Consider the following 13883-nt stretch of genomic DNA (forward strand, 5'->3'; position numbering starts at 1 on the left):
TTGATTTCCTTTTCACCCTGAAAATTAGTGCTTGCTTTTAAATTTATAAGTGCTTAAATTTGTTGTCTCTTAATGATGTGTTTATAGTTTTACCACATTATAGTCAGAGAGAATAATTATTCAACTTCAAATTTCTTTAGATGTTCTTTAAAAACGAGTATGTAATTTTCTTCTGTTACATAAGCACTCAAAAGTATATTCTCTGTTCTTAAAGGTGAGATGTATATTTTTAAAACTACTAATTGCATAATTCATACCATCTATACCCTTAGCTTTTCTACTTCATCATCACAATCTAAGAAATGTTACCATACACAGTATATCACTGTGGTTGAACTTTTTTTTTCCACATTTCACTGAAAAGTTTTTACTGTCGTTTTAGATAGAAATAGTAATTTATTTGCCAAGAAGGATGATCCCATCATCCCATCATTCTTCTGCTGGAACCAGTGCACGGCCTCCTCTTTGTTGATTCTATGTTTGGCCCCAATGCAGCCTGTCCTGAGCTTCTAGTCTGTGATGCTGAAACCTGGCCTACCCCAGCACCACAAAGAAGTCCAGGCCATAGATACCAATTCTTGAGTCATATGGTATCAGAGGGATGTGCTCCTGGATCCCAAAACCAAAGTTTCCAATACTGAAGAAGTTACTTTTTCTTAATGCCAACTCCCTCACCCTTAGACCTTTCTCCAGGATTTCTTCTGCCTTAGCCCCACAGACTATGAAGGATGGCAATCTTTTCATTTCTCCTAATGCCAAGGGACCTAATAGTGCATCTAGGCTTGGAAAACACAGCGGTCTGTCTTGTAAACAGCTCCAGCACCTTAGCCACCAGGATCAGTCTCTCTCCACTCTCCCCCACACAGATGTTGAGGCAAAGCTTGCAGATGCAAAGTTCCTGCAAGGAGTTATCCTTTTCATCTTGACCCTGCACCATGGTGGAGAACAGGAAGAGAAAGTCTGTGATTGAACTGTAACCAAATTTTCTTTGTATTTCTAAATTTGCTTCATAAGTTTTGTTACGTTTTTCAGTTAAGCAAAAGAATGATGTATCATCTTTATGGATTACATATTTTATTACCAAAAAATTACAGTTTAATATTATATAATGCTCTTCATCTTGAATTTTGTTAGCTATTAATATTGCTACCTAAGCATTCTCTTTCTTTTCATTTAACTGGTATAGTGTTGACTATCCATTTTTTTCCTTCTATTTCTGTCATTTTATCTTGGCCACATCTCTTCAAAACAGTCATAACTGCAGTTGGCTTTTTTTGGTCTACAATCTGAAAAGCTTTGTCTTTTAATGTGTTCACATTTGGTATTATTCCTGTGACTGAATTTTACATAGTCATTATTATCCTTTCCTGTTCTTTGTACTCCTTCTTTAGTTTTTGTAATCAAGCTTTCTTCATTTCTTTATTCCTTTCTCAAAACTTTTCCTTAACATTTTATTTCTATTATTAGTCCTTTTGTTTTTACCAAATACATTAAACCTGTATTTCTTATTGATGTCAAGAATTAGGTTATAACTATATTCATCCTTAACAAAGCATAATTTGCATTTTTCTCTTCTTACTTTGACCCCAAAGTCTTGATCAAATAATGTGGAACTTTAATGCTACAGTATTATTTCCTCTTTATGACATTTCAGAAACATTTCTTAATAATTGTGTTATAAGTGACACCCATATTATCAACAGTGATTTAGGTTCACTGGTTTCATTGCAAGTACAGTTTCTTACAGATTCAGTAAGGTTATATGATATATGGTTGGTATCTTTTGTAGCATTTATCCATTCATCTATCCATGGTCATTTGAGTTGCTTTAATCATTTGGCTATTATAAGTAATGCTGCAATAAACACAGCGGTGTATATATCTTTTCAAATTAGTGTTTTCATATTCTTTGGGTAAATAACCAGTAGTGGCATCACTGGATCATATACTTCTATTTTTAATTTTTTTAGGAACCTCCACACTGTTTTCCACAGTGGCTGCACCAGTTTGCATTCCCATCAACAACAGTACATAAAGGTCACTTTTTCTCTACATCCTCACCAACACTTGTTGTTTCTTGTGTTGTTCATGTTAGCCATTTTGACAGATGTGAGGTGATATGACATTGTAGTTTTGATCTGCATTTTCCTGATGATGAGTGATGCTGAGCATCTTTTCATGTGTCTGTTGGCCATTTCAATGGCCATTTCTCTGGATAAATTTCTGTTTGTGTTTTCTGCCCATTTTTAATTAGATTATTTGGGGGGGGGGTGTTAAGCTGTATCAGTGCTTTAAATATTTGAGCAAATAAGCCTTTATTGGATATATCAGTTTCAAATTTTTTCCCAGTTTTAATTCTGTTGATTGTTTCCTTTGCTGTAGAAGCTTTTTACTTTGATGTAGTCCCAATAGTTTATTTTTGCTTTTGTTTCCCTTGCCTCAAGAGACATATCTAGAAATATGTTGCTATGGCCAATGTCATAAAAATTACTGCCTGTGCTCTCTTCTAGAATTTTTATTGTTTCAATGTCTCACATTTAGGTCTTGAATTCATTTTGAGTTATTTTTCTGTATGGTGTAAAAAAGTGATATAAAGTGATCCAGTTTCATTAGTTTGCATGTAGCTGTCCAGTTTTCCCAGCACAATTTGTTGAAGAGACTTTTTCCCACTGCATATTTTTTGTCTTGTTGAAGATTAACTGACCATCTAATCATGATTTTAGGATTTTCTATTCTGTTCTACTGATCTATGTGTCTATTTTTGTGCCAGTACCATACTGCTTTGATCACTACAGCTTTGTAGTATATATTAAAATCTGGGATTGTGATTTCTCCAGCTTTGCTTTTATTTTTCAAGATTGCTTTGGCTTTTCGGGGTCTTTTGTGGCTCCATATCCACTTTAGGATTGTTGGTTCTAGTTCTGTGAAAAATGTTGTTGGGGTTTTGATAGGGATTGCATTAAATATGTAGACTGCTTAATCCTATGGAACAAGAAGCTGCCACTTAGTAGGGCCTAGTATAGGGGTTTTCTTTTCTACTCCCTCCCCTCAATATAAAAATATAGATTAAAAAATACCATTTATCTTGGAATTATTTTTATAAACTCTTTCTTTTCTCTAAAATTTATCTTAAGTCCCCTAGTAACTTGAAAGTCCCATCTTCATGCTATAGCATTTATTTTAAATGTATAACTTCAAAGTAAACCAAATTCTCTATCATCTAACTCAAATTTTCAATACACAAAAGACATCAATAATTCTAGGTTTTTATAAATAGGTATTTTTGTGCTGCCAGCACAGAGCCCTGCACCAGGCTTGAACTCACAAAACCCTGAGATCATGACCTGAATCAAAACCAGGAGTCAGATGCTTCACTGACTGAGCCACTCCTTTGTCTTCCTTTTTAAATCCTTACAAAATAGTGGAAGCATTTTACAAACCTAAGCAGAAATATCCTAATTATGTTAAGTGACTCAAGGGATAGAATTCAGTTTGTATGAATAGATTAAATGTGTTTGATTGCTCTTTTTCAGTGAAGACTGTGTTGTCAAGTTCAAAACTGATAGCTTTATTTGCTTTTGACAAATACATATGGGGAAAATTCTTCTTAGCTAGCTCAATATACTCTAAATCAGCCACAAATATAAATACTAGATCAAGTTTCCCAAAACTAAAAGAAATAAAAAAACACCTGATAAAAATCCAATCAAAATTAAACAGTACAAAGGATCTGATAATATGCTCTTCTGTTCTAGTTCTTTTTTGTTTGACTTTCCATAAAAATCTGTACTAATGAAACATCTACATTTTCACTCTAAGTATAAATTTTAGTTTTCCATGACAACAACTACATATTCTGACTGAGTAGCTGCTTTCCACCTCTACATTTTCCAGCTCCAGAAACTAGTCCCGTATGGAACTAAACTGGATTTTTTTATCTTGATCATCTGATACCCCAGGAATCATCAGAATACAGAAAACTAGTATGTTGGCTTGGTCTTCAGTGTTAGAAACAGAGAAAACAAGTTGAGGAAAGTCTCAACAATAACATGTTCAGGGAATTCTTATCTAAAATATCTATTCAGAAGATTAGATGCCCTTTTCTGGCATTTAACCCCCTCTAGTTCAACTTTTCCAAATTAAGTTTTCTGCCTTCACCCTACCCCCACTTGATACCACGATGAAATCAGGACATAAGTAAAACATCCTAAGTGTTAATATATCTACTATTCCATCCCACAAAACTAGTTACACTAAACAAGGAGGAGATACTAAAAATCTAAATAAGGAATTTTTTTAACCTTCAGAATTTAGAAGAACATTGTATCATGATATCCTTGGATCAATATTTAAGCAAAACTATTCAGTAAGTTGAAAGGGGTGAAACGCTCTTTCTAAAGAGGTCACAAGGAAGTAAATAATAGGATCAATGACAATATTAATAATGCACTATCTCTTATAACAAAACATGTTACTAAAACAGACAGGGTAAAAGGTATACAGTTAGGATAATAACATTTCACTACCAGTCCTTCATAGAGAAAATCTTTTGCAAGACCATGTGACATACTTATTCAGCCTGTATCAAGGAATATAGTAGTGGTTTTCAAACTGTGTTCTTCAGAATATCTCAGGGATCTCAGTAAAAGAGGCTCACATCCTGGGGTATTATTCTTCATTCACATTGCCATCTTCTTCATTCACTTATGCATACAATAAATACTAAATAAGCTGCCTATTCCATGCATATACTGTGGTTAACCAGTACCTTCTAAGATCACACCTGTGAATACAAAAGAAATAATCCCTGCCCTCAGGTAGCTCAATCAAGAAGTCAAACATCAAGAGGGGCACCTGGGTGGCTCAGACGGTTAAGCGTCTGACTCTCAGTTTCAGCTCAGGTCATGATCTCACAGTTTTGTGGGTTCAAGCCCCACACTGGGCTCTGCATTGGCCGTGTGGAGCCTGCTTGGGAATCCCTCTCTCTCTGTCCCTCCCCTCCTCACATTTTCACTGTCTCTCTCAAAATAAGAACCTTAAAAATTTTTTTAAAATTCAAACATCAAGCAAATAATCAAATAATTAATGGCCATAAAAACAAACTCTATAAAAGAGAGTTCTACAAAAGCATATTACACAAAGTTTTTGGTGAGTTTTAAACATCTTATGAGTTTTCTCTTTGATTTTAGGTAAATAAAGGATTATCGACTCCCAAGACACCTAAATAATAAAAGATAACCTGGCATTTCTGGTAGCAATTACCAAATCTAAACTCTGATGCCCGACTTTATCATGACCCTGATTCAAAAGAACTACAGATACAATCATTAAAATATTGTAAGTATCTCTATGTACCAGATACTATGTTAGATGCTTTTGGACTACAAAGTAATATTCACTTAAGAAATATCTTTAAATATTTTACTGAATGTCTGATATACTAGGCATTGGAGATTGTTTCCATACAAGAATGAGTTTCCAGCATTTTTCAGAAAATTTATTATTTTTCTGAATTCCAAATCCCCCATCCCCCCCAAAAAAAAATGAGTCAAGAAATAGAGAAAATCAGAACTAGGAAAAGTATTACAATCTGCTGTGAGAATTAAAGCTTAACAACATGGAGACATCACTGGTTAAAGGAATATACACACATCAAGCTAGCAGCAAGAGTAGGAAGTGCTGACACAACACAAGGAGTAGAGGGTTCAGGTCAACATTGCTAAGAACCAGGGAAGGCAAACATAAAAGAAAGATGGTCATGATTTAATTAACTGGTCAGTCTTATTTGTTGCTGTCGTCAAGTTATGTGTCTGTTCATGGCCCCGTCTGCTGCTAAAAGTGAACCACTCTTGAAAATAAAATAAATATGAACGTGTTTATATGCATAATATAATTTATACAAATCCTATGAGTTTTGGAAGCAAAGTAAGTCCTCACAGTAGCCACTTGCCACATGATTCTGTGTGGTCTCTTAGTTTTACTAGGTAGGAAGTCTGAAATGTCATGTTATTTGAAAAAACCCACTATTCACTGGTGTTTTCTAGGGTTTGAATATTCATTGGAGGCTGCAGTTGTTTATTGATACTACTAAACTTAACATTTTTCATACAGTATACAAAATTTTAGATATTCATAATAATGAATACAGGATATAAAGACTGCTAGAAATATTTTAAGAACAGCTTATGATTTAAGAATTCCCAAGAATTTCTAGGAATTATGATTTCTTGTTCCTGAATCCCCAAGGTTAATATTTATTGGGATTTCCTCTTTGGAGTTTAGAAGAGGAACACAAACATGGACACCAAAAAAGTGTCATAGGTGTTATGATAAAATTCTATTTTGTATACAGTTGAAAACACAAAAGACAAAAAACATAGGGCCAATCAGCCTGTCAAAAGTCTGGAGAAGGTTTCATAAAAAAGGACATGAGTGCTTAAGTGTTTTTTGTCCTAAAGACAAAAACAAAACAAAACAAAACAAAGCTATTTTCCAGGTAGAGTAGAGGGAGGTGTAAGGTTGCTGACATACATACATAGGGAAGACTCTGTGAGAAGGCTGGGGTCATGAAAGTCAAGAATCTTAAATAGTCTACTGATATGATCAAATTTATGTATTAGAAAGAAAGAGTTCTCTGGAGGACACATGGAGAATGGCTTCAAAACTATGTGTGATGGGACTGGTAGAGCAATAAGACTACCACAATAGTTAGGCACATTCACTAAACAACACAACCATACATATTGTCAAAAACCCATTCATATCTGACCAGTGTAGAGTGAAACCTGTAAGAGAAACTGAAAATAGATGTATTGTTATAAACTGTAAAATAACAACAAATACAATTTTTAAACAGAGAATGATTATGTTGATCTCTTTCCTAGTTTCATATAATCACTTAAGGAAGAAAATCAACGTTTAAAAAAATCCTTTATATAATAAATCAAATTGTTAAGAAGAGCAATTTCTTTAAAAAGAGATATCTAGTTACCCTGTCACTGACCGTCCTAAAGAATCTAAGGACACCTTATTCATTTTCTAGGTCTTGTCACTCTTCTAACCCAGATTAACTCATAATTAAAAATATGGGATCAATAGAATTATTTTTAGCTGCCTATAAGTACCTAATTGTACTCATTGCTATTTTTCTTTCAGATTCAGGAAAAGCAATTTATTAGATGAACATCTATGAATCATAATCAGGCTAAAAGCTCTTATGCCTCCCCCCCCCCATCATCTCATTCTGTTGATAGTGTTATGCAGATTTTGTAAACAATTAAATCTGTTCACATGCAAACAATTTTGGTTTAATCATGAACAACAATAAAGGGGTTCATACACTTTCATATTCTTCATGCTCTACCCATGATCCTTTTAAAAGCATACTAATATATCTTATTATGTATTCCAAAGCTGTTATACCTAAGTGAATGTTCTTTTCAAAATTCTTTTGACATGCTCCTGGAGCAGTTCCAGAAATAAATATTAACACTTTTGGGGAATTTTACTGCACCCTTTTAAGTAGCCAAATAGGAAGCTGGTGGAGGAGAGAAGCCAAAGATTAAAATAAATGCACTATTCATTTTTAACATAGGGTTTTTCTTATTCTTCTTTTTAATAGCTCTAGAAGTAATTTTACTGTTAACACTGAAAATTTGTGGAGTGGTGTTGTAAAAATCATTTTTACAAAGAAGAAGGCTAAAAAAGATTTTCAGCTCACCATCAGTGCACAAGTTTGAACAACTGACAATCTTCACACACAATATGCTTCCAATGAGCATGCTCTTATGCATAAAAAAGGAAACAAAGCATTTCAGGACTGTATTTGTAAAAGGGTATTAAAAAAAAAAAGCACAGAGTAAGTTTCAGAGTGGAAAAACATGACAGACTCTCCATAGTCAAACCTGGCACTGAACTATTTTCCAAGGTACATTTAAAGCAGAACATCCGTGTTATTTATATAATATCGACAATAAGAAAGAGCACAAAGGTAGACTTAAGACAGCTAAAGAATCCAGTTCATATGCTATAAAATATTTTTCTTTTTATCTAACAGTCACCTGAACAAGAGTGCCATTATTCAGCCAAGGCAAATAGGTCCTAAAAATTGTCTCAAATTTTCTATAATGCTAAGTAGTCTAGCTTGTTCATATGACTTTGCTTAATGCAGCTAAATACTATGAATGCTATTCAGTTATCAAAGATACACAGTACCATTCAAGTTTAGGGAAATAGTAGGATTTTAATACAGAATAACAAATTAATCTCATATTTTCTGCTTTCATCTTCCCACTCAACATCCAAGTGCTATATAGTCCATTCTATTTTTCCCTCACACTATGCCACCAAACATTTTTACTGCAGCAATAAGTGTGAGAAAATAGAATCCAGTAGGGGAGAAAGGGAATGAAAGACAGAAAATGTAAAGGTAGAGAAGCCAACATGAGAAAGAAAAACTTAGCAGATGTCTCCAGAGAGCTCACCCAGTATTCCTAGACCAGATGGAAAGAACAGTATGGTACAGAATTCTCTATCCCTACACCCAGATGTCACAAGGAATGGAGATGCAAACCTTGTTAGGAACTAACACTTAACACCGTATTTCTTGTGGGCTGTGCCATTTATTCACTCATTCATATATAGACTGGTTAGTGATTTTTTTTCTTTTTCTGGTTTTCTCTGTGGGTGCCTCTCAAATTTCTTTGTCAATCCTTGACCTCTCCCCAAAGCCAATCATGTATTTCTAGGCCCTGCCAATGACCTCCTTAGAACCTCTATCTCAACATCCCCAAAATCCAACTCATTTTTCCTGACACTGGAAAACACAGTGCTACCCCTTGACGTTTTTCCTATGCAAAAAAAATCTCCAGGGGTTTCACAATGACTGTTGAAAATATTTTAAATCCTTTGACCTAATCATCAAAGGATTTCATGATCCCACCTCAATCTAACTTTCAAAATAACATCACAACTCTCCTTCACATACTCCTTGTTCAAAACACTGGCCTATATATTATTAAGTAGAATATACCTGAGCACGCATACCTTGTGCCTTTGCTCACATTCACTTATCTTCGCTCCTAGCTTACTCTGTGATAGATACTGAATTAGACACTGGACACAAAGATGAATAACAGATCTTATATAGATTATAAAATTCTTAAAGAAAGAAGGAGCATGGGCTTTGGAGTTAGACAGGACTGGGGTTTAAATTTAGATTTTGCAATTACTGGCCATGTGACAAGTTCTTCAGTTGTGGACAGCTTCCTGCCCTGTGAAATGAAACGAGAGTAACAACATCTCCCTTGGAGACTTGCCAGGTGATTTAGATGATATATTTTAAAAGCCTGAGACAGTGTCCTGCAAATAGGAAAGTCTCCATCCTTAGATATCATCATTACTTCCCAAAGCAGAAGACTACACTCAAGACACTAAGAAGTTGGCTCTAACCTGCCTAGGTCCTGAGCAACTATAGAGAGCAACTACAGCTTTCCTCTACTCCTCTTCTCCAATTTTGGAATTTGTAGAGATAACTAAGGCTAAGCCCACAGCCTCTGCCTTTTGACACTTTGCCTAGTGATCTTTCCACTCTCCCACACCACCACACTGTGCCCCCAATTTAAGACAAGGAGCATCTGTGTTAATGAGTAGTTAGTGTGAGAAACTGAGCCAAATAGGTATAGGAGTGTCTTACACAGGTAAATAATTGATTTCCCTTTCAAACCTGTATTCTTTAAATAAAATTCAAAACTTACTTCACATAGTGGAAGGGTACTGCCCAATTGTAATAATTTTTCCACTCCAAGATACTATCTACTTCAGTGGGAAAGGGGACAAATTTAGATTTTTCACATTACAGCAAACTGCGCTATCTAGTGCCATGTTTCTATTCTACCCCCAGCATCCTTTATGGATTGCCCTCCTGGACTCCCAACTGACCTTTATCCAAGTCTGTATATGAAAAATGACCTCGGGGGGAAAATGAGTTATATATACAATGTTTGAGGAAGTCCAGCACTCTTGGTCTTAGTTCCAGAACAGTCAGTGCCAAGACATCCTGGACAGTGTGGAAAAGAGTAGTTGAGGAATCCTAGCAGTTATAAATGCTTAGCAGCCAAGTGAAAGCGGCAAGTCACAGGTTTTGACAATCTGTTTACATATGACCATGCCTCTGAAGAAAAGTAAGAAGCAGGGGGAAAGGGCTTGACATAAAGCAAACTTATAAAGCCATCTACTTACTCAATAGAAGCTGAGAAGGGAATGTGGGTGGCTCAGTCAGTTAAGCATCTGATTCTTGATTTCGGTTCAGGTCATGATCACCTGGTTCATAAGATCAAGCCCCACCTCAGGTCCTACACTCACAGTGAGAGTGCTTGGAATTCTCTCTCTCCTCTCTCTCTGCCTCTCCTCCTGTTTGCACATGCTTCCTTGCTCTCTCGCTCTCTCTCTCTCTCTCTCTCTCTCTCTCTGTCTCTCAAAATAAATAAATAAACAAAAAAAAATTTTTTAAATAGAAGCTGGAAAAGTAGGCAAGCAGAAAGTAGCTTAGAAATCCTCCAAAAAAGAAAGGTTTTCGTTGGTTTGTTTGTTTGTTTGTTTGTTTGTTTGTTTGTTTTGGTGATGGTGGGGAGAGGGCTTTATTCCATCCAAATTAGGAGTTCTTTTACTTAGAACTATGCCTCAATTTGGACTACATAGTAAACATTTGTGGGGATCTGGTTGCCTAAAATTCATTTATTCCTTCTTTTGGTAACAGCACTCCATTACATTTCAGAGAACTCTCCCTTCTCTATTGTATTTATTCTTTAAGGGACTATAAATCAATATGCTGTTCTTTTCACTTAAACAGGGATGTCTAATAATCCAAGCTCTGCCAGGGAGATGGCTTCCAAAATTTAGATCTAAAGTAGAGTGGCTTAAGAATGAAAAGATCAAGTCCCAGAACTGGAGCTCTGAGAAGAAGAGAAAATCCTGCTGTTTAAACACCTAATGCTGCCCTGAGCCTGATTTTCGGCCCTTTTTTAATTCTGTAAACTGCCCAGTAACTTCCCAAAAAATTCCTTTCCTGCTTCCTTAGCTAGAGTTGCTTTCTCCTGCTGGCAACCTAAGAACCCTTGACGTGGAATTGAAGCCATTTGCCTTTGTGCCTTGTCTTCCCAACTGAAAAATACAAATATTTGAAATAAAAATAACCTGTACTATAATACTTTTTACTATAATAGTTTTTATGAATCTATTAGAAAAGTACCAAGCATATGTTTATTGAAATATAAAACTTAAGAGGAGCATTTTTTCCTTACCTATTCTTCCTTACTTTTATCAGAATTCACTTTATTCCCTGCCACAGTCCCCCACTACTCAATTTTCTTCACATTTGAGCCAAGATTTACTGTATTAAGATTAACTGCATTGATTTGTTTATTTGCTGCCCCAAGCAGTAAGGTAATTTATGTGGCTCATATTCTGGCTTAAAAGTTGATTTTTTTCTGAGCATTTTCAACACCATTGCTCCTTATTCCATTGCCTTTTCCCAAAAGTGTAGTACTGTGTTAAGAGTAATGTTTAAAAAATAGTTAAAGGTATGATACTAGTATTTAGTCTCCCAGGTCTCTTCTATGAAATAAATTACCATAAGAAGATGTGAATTTGTAAGTTAGCCTGTATAATTAACAGAAGTTTAGAAATCTGAAAAATATAGTAATCACCTACTCTAAGCCTATCATTTTACAAATAAGGAAATTATGGTCTCCTTAGACCATTCTTCTTGATTTCCAGCATCATCACTGAGTTATTTTTGTTCTTATATTTCTTCTTTCCTTCAAATGTGGTTCAAGGAAGAAGATAATAAATACACATTTTCAGTAATCCTTCTTAAACAAGAGGAAAAAAAGAAAGAAGCTGACATCCCCACAGAAGTCAGTGACACCTGTAATCTCTCAATAACTTAAAAGCCAAACTTTACAGTTCTCTTCAACTCATCCTTTCTTTAAATCTTCTACTCACTGTCACTATAAAGATCAAATAAAAGCAATGTATGAGTTATAAAATGCTATATGAATCAGAATGTTGATATTGCTATTATTTGTCCGTTCTCTTCCCATGCCACCAACCCAGTCAAAGCCATCATCACCTTACATCAGAATTATAACAAAAACCAACAGAAGTCCCTATCTCCATTTTCTCCCCATTCTAACCCATCCTAGAGACAACTTTTTATGTGAATCTCTTAATTCTGCCAAATTCTTAAGGAAGAAATAACACCAATAGTACACTTACTCGTTCACAGAATGGAAAAAATAGGAAACAAGGCCAAATGTGGTTTTGGATGCCAGGATAACATTAGTACCAAAACTGCACAAGGATATCACAAGAAAGCAAAACAAAAGGCTAATCCTACTCATGAATATGAGTGTAAAACTCTTAAATGGAGTAGCAGGAAATCAAATCCTACAATATATGAAAGGGATCATCAAGTTTCGTCTATTCTAGTAATGCAACATAATTTACTACAGGAACAGCATGAGAAAGAAAAATTATATGATCATCTCAACAGATGCAGGAAATGCTTTCTATAATTCAACACCAATTCATTATTTAAAAAAAAACTAGCAAACTAGTAAGAAAATGGAACTGTCTTAGACTGATTAAAGAGGTTCTACTTAAAAAAAGTTATGGGATTTAGAAATCAGGAGAGTGGTAATCCTTTGGAGCTAGTAAATGCAAATAATTAAGGGAAGAATTTCAGGGGCTGATTTCTTGATCCGAGTGCTTATGATACAAATGTGTTCATAAGTTTATAAGAATTGAGTTGTACAAATGTGATATGCATACTTCCTGTATGCACATTTTACTACAAATATAAAGTTCATAAGTTTATAAGAATTAATTGAGTTGTACAAATGTGCTATGCATACTTCCTGTATGCACATTTTACTACAAAAATAAATAAAAAATAAAAATCTACAGCAATCATCATATTTAATTGTGAAAGAATGAAAACTTTCTTCTTGAGAATGGAAACCAAATAAAGATGCCACTAACATCACTGCTCTTTATTGGAAGTCATAGTCAATGCAACAAGAAAGAAAAGGAAATAAAAGATATAAGCAATGAAAACTAAGAAATAAAACTGCTATTATCATGTAGAAAATCCAAAAGAATATAAAGATAAATTACTAGAATTAATAAGTAAATATAGTAAAATAATTGGATTTGAGATGAAAATTAAAAAGCAATTGGATTTATGCAGCAGGAGCAAAAAAAAAAATAGAAGTTTTTAAATGGTACCATTTATAATAACATCAAAAGCTAAAATACTAGGGTGCACCTGGGTGGCTCAGTCAGGTAAGCATCTGACTCTTGATTTCAGCTCAGGTTATGATCTCACAGCTTATGAGTTTGAACCCCGCACTGGGCTTCACACCAACTACTTGAGATTCTCTCTCTTTCCTTCTCTCTCTGCCCCTACCCCGTGTGCCTATGCACACACGTTCTCTCTCTCAAAATAAATAAATAAAAACTTTAAAATATATATCTATAAAAACTTCATAATAAAACTAATAAAATATGAGTAATAGCTCTGCAGAGAACACTATTTTAAATATTTAAATTTAAATTAAATTAAATTAAATTAAATTAAATTTAAATTTAATTTAAATTAAATTAAATATTTAAATATTAAGTTAAATATTTAAATATTTAAAACATTATTTTAAATATTTATGCATATGTATATTGCAATCACATGTACATCTTCTAAAAAATCACGTGGACACTCTCACCGCTGTTGTTTAACATAGTGTTGGAAGTTCTAGCATCAGCAATCAGACAACAAAAGGAAATCAAAGCCATCAACATTGGCAAAGATGAAGTCAAGCTTTCAC

The 13883-nt window shown here is 34.5% G+C and overlaps 1 protein-coding gene and 1 pseudogene across 2 annotated transcripts in view; both read right to left on the bottom strand.

The window, feature by feature from the left end:
• Nucleotides 1-13883, bottom strand: part of ANKS1B (ankyrin repeat and sterile alpha motif domain containing 1B) — a 1101801-nt gene that overhangs the window by 954156 nt on the left and 133762 nt on the right. The window lies entirely within an intron of this gene.
• On the bottom strand, nucleotides 354-937 carry LOC125169805 (60S ribosomal protein L11-like; annotated as a pseudogene).

The sequence above is a fragment of the Prionailurus viverrinus genome, chromosome B4 (assembly GCF_022837055.1).
Source record: "Prionailurus viverrinus isolate Anna chromosome B4, UM_Priviv_1.0, whole genome shotgun sequence".
In the NCBI taxonomy this organism is placed as follows: domain Eukaryota; kingdom Metazoa; phylum Chordata; class Mammalia; order Carnivora; family Felidae; genus Prionailurus; species Prionailurus viverrinus.